Genomic DNA, 9487 nt, shown 5'->3' on the forward strand with positions numbered 1-9487 from the left:
AAAAAAAAAAAAAACCAATAGGGAGGTGGGCAGAGGAAGTAGAGGGCTGCCGCTGGAAGAATTTGCTGGAAAAAGCAGTAGGACGGGGAGATCGGGCACTGCAGTCAAGCTGTCCACAAGTCTCCACACAGGCTGTGACTCACTCCTAAGGAAAGGGAGTGCCCTGCATCCAGGGGATGCTTTCTTCTCCAAACAGGAGATGTGCGGCCATGGAAGGAAATGAAGCAATCCAAGTCTAACCGGCAGCCCCTGGGCAGGCGGATCTAGAAGTCTACGCCAGGCCCGGCCCTTGCTGCTTACGGTTTACCCTGTGGCCCCCAGGTACAAACAACTCTCAAGGGCCCGCATTCTGGGGATGAAAGGAGTCATACTCTATCTTGGAGAGTATCTTCCTCTCTCTAGACTTCAGTTTTCTTATCTATGAGATGAAGGGGTAACAACATGAGGACACTGGCAGCCAATGTCCCAGCTCAGCTGTGGAGCACCCTGTTTCCTTTCACTCAGAAAACAATTGAATTGAGGTGCTTTTGCTCAAGGGTTACCTCTCCAGCTCAGGGTAGCTTACGCATTTCCCCTATCCTGCCCTAAGCTCCCTGCCTGCCTTTGAAGTTATTTGAAGTGGCCACTCTTGGGCTAGCAGTAACCTAGTCCCTTCCAGTTCTGGGGCTCTAGAAGACTGTGCTGCAGAAAAGCAGATTCTCAACAGTGAGCAGAAACAGGGCCCACAGCCTGCACTGGGATGAGGAGGTAATGAGCTTCCGCCCTGGGATGGTGGAGAGGGTGAGCTTGGCCCGGTGCCAGGGCTGAGCATCTGCCGGCCAGAACTGACACAGCTTAGGGAGAACTCAAAGCAGCCTTTGAACACGCCTGGTGCTTCCTGTTTCTCTTGTGCTACTTCCACCAGCAAATGGGCACCGCACCCGACCTGCAATGGGCACTGAGGGTACTATCGGCCTCGCAGCCCAGGCAGGTGGCTGGGGAAACGGGCTCAGGAGCAGGCTGCCCTCTTCTGGGAAAGCGGGGAAGCTGCAGTGGGGTCAGAGAGGACAGGAAAATTGAGTAAGAAGGTCTCTCTCCACTCCCTACATCATGCAGCAGTGATGGAGATGGGGCTCCTTTCCTGCCACGCTCCGAGGAAACTGTGGGCTGTCCTTGTAGAGAAAAGTCTTAGGTCACTTTTGCCTTCTGCATTTCACCACAATGCTTTATCAGACATAGGGCAGGATACAACAATGTGCTTGATAAATATCTGCCACATCAATGGCCCTTTACCAATGCAGGGATGGCTCCTGTTGGTGGTGGGGTTTTTGTTTTTGTTTTTGTTTTTTTTGAACCAGGGAATGAACTCAGGCCCTTGCGCTTGCCAGGCAAGTGCTTATTCTACTGAGCCATCTCCTTGGTCCCTCCTGCTGGTGTTTAGAAGAGTAACCTCCCAGTTTACCATGCTTCTCTCTCCACTTCTTCCTATGGAAATGAACCCCTGATATCCTGATATCTGCTCATTCCACGGGCGCATCCCTCTGCCTCGCTCTCGCAGTTGTTTCCACATGGCCCAGCCTGGGCTCCTTCCTCCCACCTTCCAACTGCACCTACCTTCCTGTTCCTCACCCCAAGTCCTGGTGCCCTCTGAGAGGCTTGCGTATCACATGAGATTTGAGTCAGAGCCTCTCCCTTTTCTTTCTAAACATTTTTTTTCCTGTCTCCCTCTTGGGCACCTGGGATCTCAGTTGACCTTTCATTCATTGGATTTGGAGACACTATCTCCTCCCTGAGATGGCCCCAGGCCTGTCTCCCACTCTCCCCTTGACTCTTAGCTGTTGCTTGACACACGTGAGGCATCAGAAGGGCTAGGAAAAGCAAAAAAAAAAAAAAAAAACAGGATTAGAGACTCTAGTTTCCAAGAAAACCTCTGATGCACCTTAGGGTTAACCAGGGGTGGATCAGGGACTTGGGGGCTGGGAGGGGGTTCGGCTCCAGTCCCACAGGCCTTGGGACAGGAGGCTTAGTCAACAGTGAATTTCTTCAAGTCCATGTCTAGCGTTCTACAGCTCTACACAATCTTCTGACCAAATCATCTGGGGGAAAGTGATCCTTTTTTATCTATTTTCCTACTCAACAGTAGGGATCTAACTTTTTTGGGGGGTTGGTATATTGGCCAGTTTTCTGTCTTTGGGACAAAATATCAAACACCTGCAATGTAAAGAAGGAGAGCTGTATTCTGGCTCATGGTTTGAGTGGGTTGAGTCCATGGCAGTGTCCACACGGCCACAAGGCGGTGTCCACGCGGTGGGTGGGCCCATGGTGAAGGAGAGCTGCTTACATCTGCCAGTCAGGAAACAGGGAATGGAGGAGCCAGACACAGAATACAGGCTCCCAGGTCAACCCCCAGTGGCCCATTCCTTCTGACCAGACTCCCAACATGAGACTTTTGGGGAACACTTAGGTCTATACTGTAAGAGGTGGCTAGGCAAAACTTACAGGTAGAAGACATTCAGAGAGACCCAAACAGTTATGCTGTCTCCCATTCTTCCTGTTTCCCTTGCCAAGGGTAAGTCTGCTGCAGTTTCCTTGTGAATCCTTCTAGAAATAACATTAAGGAGGTATCAGGATGGGCGAGATAGCTCAGTGGACTAAGCAGCCACTTAGGCAGGCACGGCGACTGGGATTTGATCCCTGGCACCACATGCCATGCTGACCACACCCCTGGGAGCACTGAGATGGGGCGTGGTGGTGCACACCTGTAATCTCAGTGCTGGGGGTGCTGAAAACAGGAGGATCACTATGAGTCCAAGCTGTGTAGTGAGAACCTTTACCAAATACATTTTTTAAAAAAAAAATTAAGACGGTACCAACATATGTTATAGTCATGGGATAGGTGGGTACTTCCTGAGTGCCGGCTCCCATCCAGGTAGTGTTCTCGCATAAAACATAGAGACCCTTGCTTTAGCTGGTGGCCCACACCTGCCATTCCAGCCTCAGCAGTTGAGGGTCTTACCAAGGCCCTGTTTCAAAGCAAAAAATAATTTTAAAAATATAAAATTGAGACACACAAGCTTAAATATCACATGGGTCCTCTTATATGAGAAAACCCTAAGCATAGTAACTAAAGAACAAAATAAGAGATAGATGATGGGAAAGGCTGAGGATATAGCTCAGTGGCACAAGGGCCTGCCTGCTTGGCAAGTGCCAGGTCCTGAGTTCAATTCCCAGTACCCCTCCCAAAAAAAGCGTGAAGATACATAATGGGAAACATGGAGACAAATCTTTTGCAAATGAGGAGACCAAGTGATGGAAGAAAGGGGAAGCAAAGGACAGAGGAGAGAGGCGATGCAAAATGAATTACAGTGCGTTATGTACAAGTACCAACTCCCCACAGTGAATGCAGTCATTATGTGCTAAAAACACTATATACTAATAACAATAAAAAGAAAAAAGAAAAGAAATGGGGCTGGAGTGTAGCTCAAGGTAAAGGCCCTAGGTTCAATCCCCAGAGCTGCCAAAAATAAATAAATCTTTATTCTACTAAGAGGTCAGGGAGTTGGGCAATAGAGGGACACTGGTCAAATCTATGATGTATTAGGCGTGGATAAGTGCCATAGTTGTAAGTAGGGTGAGGAGTTGGAATCTCGCGCTGAGTGCCCTTCCCCTGGGCAGGCTGGGCTGTACTTGGAGAAACCTGAGCCTAGCAGCTGGTGGCTCTCCCCACCCACCCTGGATGAGTCACGCCCATCCCCCTGCTTCCTGGAGCTGGAGGCCTCACCCACTGTGAGGGGGTGAGGTCATGACAGGCCCTGGAGGGTGGGCTGGGGAACCTCCCAAGCGGGTGTCAGGGCTTCTCACCTTCAGCTCCTCTTCTGGGTCAATTTCTAGCTGTAAAGAATCATTACCAGAGTCTCTGCTCAGTTCTCAAAGTGTGGCCTGCAAGTCGGCAGCCTCCTCAGAGGACTCCAGTGCAGACTCTGGGATGGCCCCATAAATCTGTACATCAGAAACCTTGCTGACTCTGATACACAATGAAGTTTAGGATCATTTGCTCTACAGAAATACTTTATCCTGGAGAAATAGCTCAACATCACAAGCTCCTGCCTTGCAAACTCAAGGGGCAGAGTTCTCTCCCCAGTACCACATGGTACTGTGTTTGCCCCGGAATCCTGGGTGAGACCCTGTATTGAAAGAACTTTTAAAAAAATTTAAGAAATACTTTATCCTTTCCCATGCCTGCCAACTACAGTCTAGCTCAATTACTTGAAAATGAGATTCAAGTCATTTGAGTTTCTGGACTTTACTAAGCAAACTGCCTTAGTCCTAAATTCTGTACTATTGAAAACATGGCAGGGCTGAGAAGGTGGCTGGGCACCTAGAGCCTTGTCCAGGCACTGGGTTGGATGCCTAGCACTACAAAACGAACAAAAAGACACAATTTGGAAGTAAATGGGAATAACTGAAAGTGCATCAACTCTGGATGCTCCTTAGTCTGTGTTCTAGGCGCTGCCTAAAGCAGTTGTTGAGAACAACCTTGTCACATTGACACAAACAACAGTCAGAAGAAAATGTTTGGCTCCAACCTCCAGATGAACAAGCAGCTTGGGGATCTTGGTGCACACACTTAGGGAAGGGGGGAGAGATGACAGTGATGACTGCGTGACAATTCTTTAATTTCAGTCTGTGCTCATTTTGCTAGAGGTCATATTTGTAGGTAATGGTGGACATCCAGGCCTAATCCCGGGATTAGCTGAGGTCCGCTAGAGAGAGACGCTTAAGGCGCAGGGACCAGGGGTTTGATCCCCAGGCCTGCCATGCTGGCCTCGCCCCTGGGGGAAGCTGAGAGGACAATTGAGACTGGCCGTGGTGGCCCGCGCCTGTAATCCTAGCTTTTGGGAGGCTGTAAACAGGCGGATCACTATGAGTACAATCTAGTAGTGAGACCCTGAGCACTCTGTAGACCCTTCCCTAAAATACAAAAAGAAAGAGAGCTACTTAGAAAGCTCAGGAGGAAAGGGCTGGTGAGATGGCTCAGTGGTCTAAAGCACCTACTTAGAACAAGCTTAGTCAATAGCATAGGGACCACATTTCGATCCCCCAGCACCACATGCCAGCCAGCCCCGCCCCCTGGTGTGCTGAGCTGGCCACACACACACACACACACACAAATAAATAAAATTAAAAAAAAAAAAAGAAAGAAAGCTCAGGAGGAAAATAAGACTTGGCAAGAGCACATCTCCCAGCGGATCAAATGAATCCCAGACACCGCTTACATTTGCCAGCCCGGCTCCCTTACCAGTGGGATGAGGGCTAGTGTAGTGGGAATTGGTAAATAGTGTCCTTGAAAGGGCCTCCTTGAGCCAAGACAGCCACCTACAAGCAATTGGGTGAACAGGGGGACACTGCATAAATTGATTCCCTAAAGATTTGAAAGCTGCAGCGCTAGCGATTAGCATTTGCATAGGTCTCACCTGTGTGGTCCGAGCAAAAGGCAAATGGTGGTGAGAACAAAGGGCAAGCATCTGCTCTGCCCACAGCACTTCAGCCACTCACTCTGCCCACAGTGCTTCAGCTGCTTGCTTACTTGATTCACAAATATTCAATTCAAGGATGTCACACAAATTATTTTGCCATGGGGCACATGCTCCTAACAATTATCAGCCAATGGAATTGCCTGTTCTTCCTAGGGGTGGGCAGCCTCACGGAATGGTGGAGCTGCCTCCTGCAGTCTCCGGTGACAGCCTGGCCTCTGTGACTGTAGGGTGTGAAGTCCACCTGTGGGTTCCTCCCAGAATGCCTCACCAGGACTTCATTCCAGAGCTACTGGGCTGTTGACTACTAATGGCCTGCAGTTGAATCCCCTTGCAAGAATTACCTTGACTGGGGGAGCGGGCTTTCCCAGGGCCCCACGTAAGTAAGTGGGGTGCTTCTCTTTATGGTAAGGGATGTTCTCGTGGGGAAGACACTGCACTGAGAGTACCGGTAGAAGGGCTGTGCATGTCTGGGGCCCCCCTGGCCCTCTCAGCCCTGAGTGTGGGACAGGTAAAGGAGACCATTTCATGGACGGAGTTGGCAGAGGCCAGTGGTGGCTAAGAAGCCCGTATCGGGGCCAGGGAGATGGCTCAGTGGAATAAGCGCTTCTCTGGCAAGTACAAGGGCCTGAGTTCAATCCCTGGTTCCGCCAAAAAAAAAAAGCCCGTATGGTGGGCTGTCAGGGCTGCTCTCCTACTTAGGCCAGTTGGCTGCATTGTGCCCTTTAAGCTCCGGGAGCCAGTGAGCGGCTATCTTGCAGCATAGTCACCAGCCACCAGAGACATCATTTTGCAGCATTATTTATTTTAGTCATTTTTATTTTCTTCTTCTTCTTCTTCTTCTTCTTCTTCTTCTTCTTCTTCTTCTTCTTCTTCTTCTTCATTTTGAGACAGGGTTTTGCTACGCAGGCTGGCCTTGAACTCACTTTGTAGGCTGGTCTCAAACTCCCAATGACCCTCTTGCCTCAGCCTCCTGAGTGCTGAGATTACAGGCATGTGCCACCACACCTGGCTCATTTTGATGCATTTAAAGTAGCCAACCATCCCCAGATCTCAAAGAAGAATTCTGACCAGCGCTTCCAGCTTCATGTGGACAGCAACAGGACAAGGTGACCAAGGATGCCCGGGCCTGCTTTACAGATGGAGCCAGCTAAGTCAAAAACCCCAGGCAGCTGTGTAGCCACTCAAAAAACAAAAAAGGGCTGATGAGGTAGCTCAGCAGTTTAAAGCGCCTGCTTAGGCAAGCTTAGGCAAAGTGCTTAGGAATCTCAGTTCAATCCCAGGAACCATAGGGCAGGCTGAGCTGGCCACAAAAAAAAAGAAAAAGAAAAAAAGAAAAGAAAAAAGAAAAACTAACTTTACACAAAATAGGAAAACTGCCCAGTGGACAGAGTTAGGGAGCATACGTTCCTGAAAAAACTCCAACAAAATGCACCTTGCTACACTTTTACAAGGAGCAAGTAGATCCTTCCTATGCCTGGTAGCAAGACAAGGGGCTGATCTAGGTGTAATTCCTCTGGTGGCAAAGCTATAGTGTCAGGTTTCACAAAAGCCAAGGTGAAGAAGAAGAAGGAGGAGGGGGAGGGGTAGGAGGAGAGGGAGAAGAAGAAGCAGAAAGAAAAGAAAAAAAGAAAAAGGGCTGGAGAGCTAGCTCAGTGGTTTAAGTGCCTGCCTGGCAAGGATAAGGTCCTGAGTTTGATCCTTGGTATAAAAAAAAAAAAAAAAAAAGCCAGAGTCTGTTTTTGTGACTGGTGTGGACACCTTGAAAAACAGCATGAATGCAACTAAGACCTGATCAGACCTGGGCCATCCAGGTAAGGATCCCTGAACATACCATCACCCAAACAAGGACCCCGAACGAGGCCTAATGAGGCCAGGACAGAAAGCCATGAAAATGAGACAGAGACAGAAAATAGGAGACAGGAAGAGGTGTTTGCACATGGGAAAGGAACCGAGCGATGGAGGGAGAGGCAAGGGAGGGCAGCGAAAGAAGATGGAGACGTCCCATACACATACCAACACCCCGTGATGAGTGTACTCATATACCGGAAATAGGTACTCATAGAATAAGAATTCAAAGAAAGAAATCCACACAAGTCTGGCAAGTATAGACATACAGTGACAAAGTGTCAATACAGTGACAAACTATGGGGCACCTAAATCTGACAGAGCAGATTCTGCCCAGTTCTGGAAAACGGACTGCATTGCCCGCTGTACTACCTTCCTTGTGGGACTACAGCTAGGCTTTCCAAACTCCAGCGAGCCTCTCCCAGACATGGCCTAGTGGTCCCACACAGATCTGAGCCATGGTCTTTGAGAACTCCTAAAGGAGGCCGGGGATGTGGCTCAATCATAGGGCTCTTGCCTTCCATGAGCAAGGCCCTGGGTTCAATCCCCCCAACACACACACACACACACACACACACACACACACACACACACACACAAACTCCTAGATGAACTATTACATATTTGGATTCTGTGAACAACCAGGCAAACAATGCTGCTGCACTTATGGTCAAGAGTACCCAGCAGTGGGCGTCACTGCAAACGTTCACAAGACGCCTTAGGTCCCACGTACCTTGCAGTGGTACATGCCATTGAGGGCAGAAACGGATCCTTAAAGGAAAAACTCAGAAAACACTTACATGGACAAAGAGACACTCAGAAAGAGACGCACAAACTTCAACTCCCAATGACTGGCAAAACAGACAGTATGGGCTCTAACGGTGCAACTCCCCCCAAGGAAACTTCCTATTGTGAGTTTGAGGATGGTGGACAGAGGAGCCCCATGCTGGTTGTAAGAATCCCAGCCTGTGTAAGTTATTTTTCTTAATCTTGTTCTCCAACCTCTGGGAAAATCAAGCTATTGACATTTGCAAGTGGCCAAGAAGCGCTAGGGGGTGGGACATGCTGGCCTGGTGCTGCCCTTACAGCCCAGCTCTGCTGCCCCATCCACGAAGTTATGGGTGTGGAGCAGAAGGATCGCGAGTTTATGGCGACTGCTCCCAAAGAGTTCCAGGCATGGTCCAGGACAGGAGACATTCTGTATCTCAGAGGACAGGAGAGATCCTAAGATGATACAAGATACCAAAGGAAAACCCAGCCAAACCACCCAGAAAAGAAAGCAGAAATATGGAGTGTCTTAGGTCTGGTGTGAGCTGCAAAGACTCTTCCTACCAATCACAGGCTGTAAAAGGAGAACAGTGACCCAGGCTGCTGGTGAAGGGGTACTTGAAATATTTCTTGGCTCTTCCTGGGCACGGTGATGCACTTCTGTTATCCTAGCATTCAGGCAGCTGAGGCAGAAGAAGCATGGGGCGTTTGAGGCCAACCTGGGCCCCGTAGTGAATTCAAGGCTGGCCTGAACTAGGCAGAGAGACCCTGTCTCAAAAATTTTTTTTTTCTTTTCCTCCTTGGCTTTTCTTGGTAGGTCACTTGACTTGGCCTGCCATCTTGGAGTCCTCTGGTAATCTTGTCCCAGATGGTCACTCCTGTCCTCAGTACAGCAACCTAACTCCCATTCTATTCAAAGGCCTTGAAGAGCCCAGCTTGGTGGTACACACACATAATCCCAGCACTCAGGAGGCTGGTGTTGATTTCAAGCCTAGCCCGAATTACAAAGCAAGACCCTATCTCAAAAACAAAAACAAAAACAAAAACAGGGCCAGGGAGCTTGCCTGGCAAGTACAAGGTCCTAGGTTGATCCTTCATATGGGAAAAAAAAAAGGTAATTTTATTTTTTTTCATAATTTTATTGAGAAACAAATAGCAATGAGACAATTTCAAATTAAATTGGTAGAACAGTTTTAATAATTAACACATTGCATACAGTCTTCCTAGTGGTTAATTGCTATATAAGATACAGACATGATAACATCATTAGAACAAATCCCTCTATTCATTAAGAGAATGTAACTATATATCTATCCTAACCACTTTGAATACACAGATACAAAATGGACATTCATCTG

The 9487-nt window shown here is 48.6% G+C and overlaps 1 protein-coding gene across 1 annotated transcript in view; it reads right to left on the reverse strand.

Moving 5' to 3' along the window:
- The window catches only part of Slc20a1 (solute carrier family 20 member 1), a 38726-nt gene extending 32693 nt beyond the window's left edge, over positions 1-6033 (reverse strand). Inside the window, exon 1 of the mRNA XM_004633225.2 lies at positions 6023-6033. The gene's annotated coding sequence lies outside the window, so the exon portion shown is untranslated. The remainder of the gene's footprint in view (positions 1-6022) is intronic.
- Positions 6034-9487: the final 3454 nt, after the last annotated feature.

The sequence above is a fragment of the Octodon degus genome, unplaced genomic scaffold, assembly GCF_000260255.1.
Source record: "Octodon degus isolate 3935 unplaced genomic scaffold, OctDeg1.0 scaffold00052, whole genome shotgun sequence".
In the NCBI taxonomy this organism is placed as follows: Eukaryota; Metazoa; Chordata; class Mammalia; order Rodentia; family Octodontidae; genus Octodon; species Octodon degus.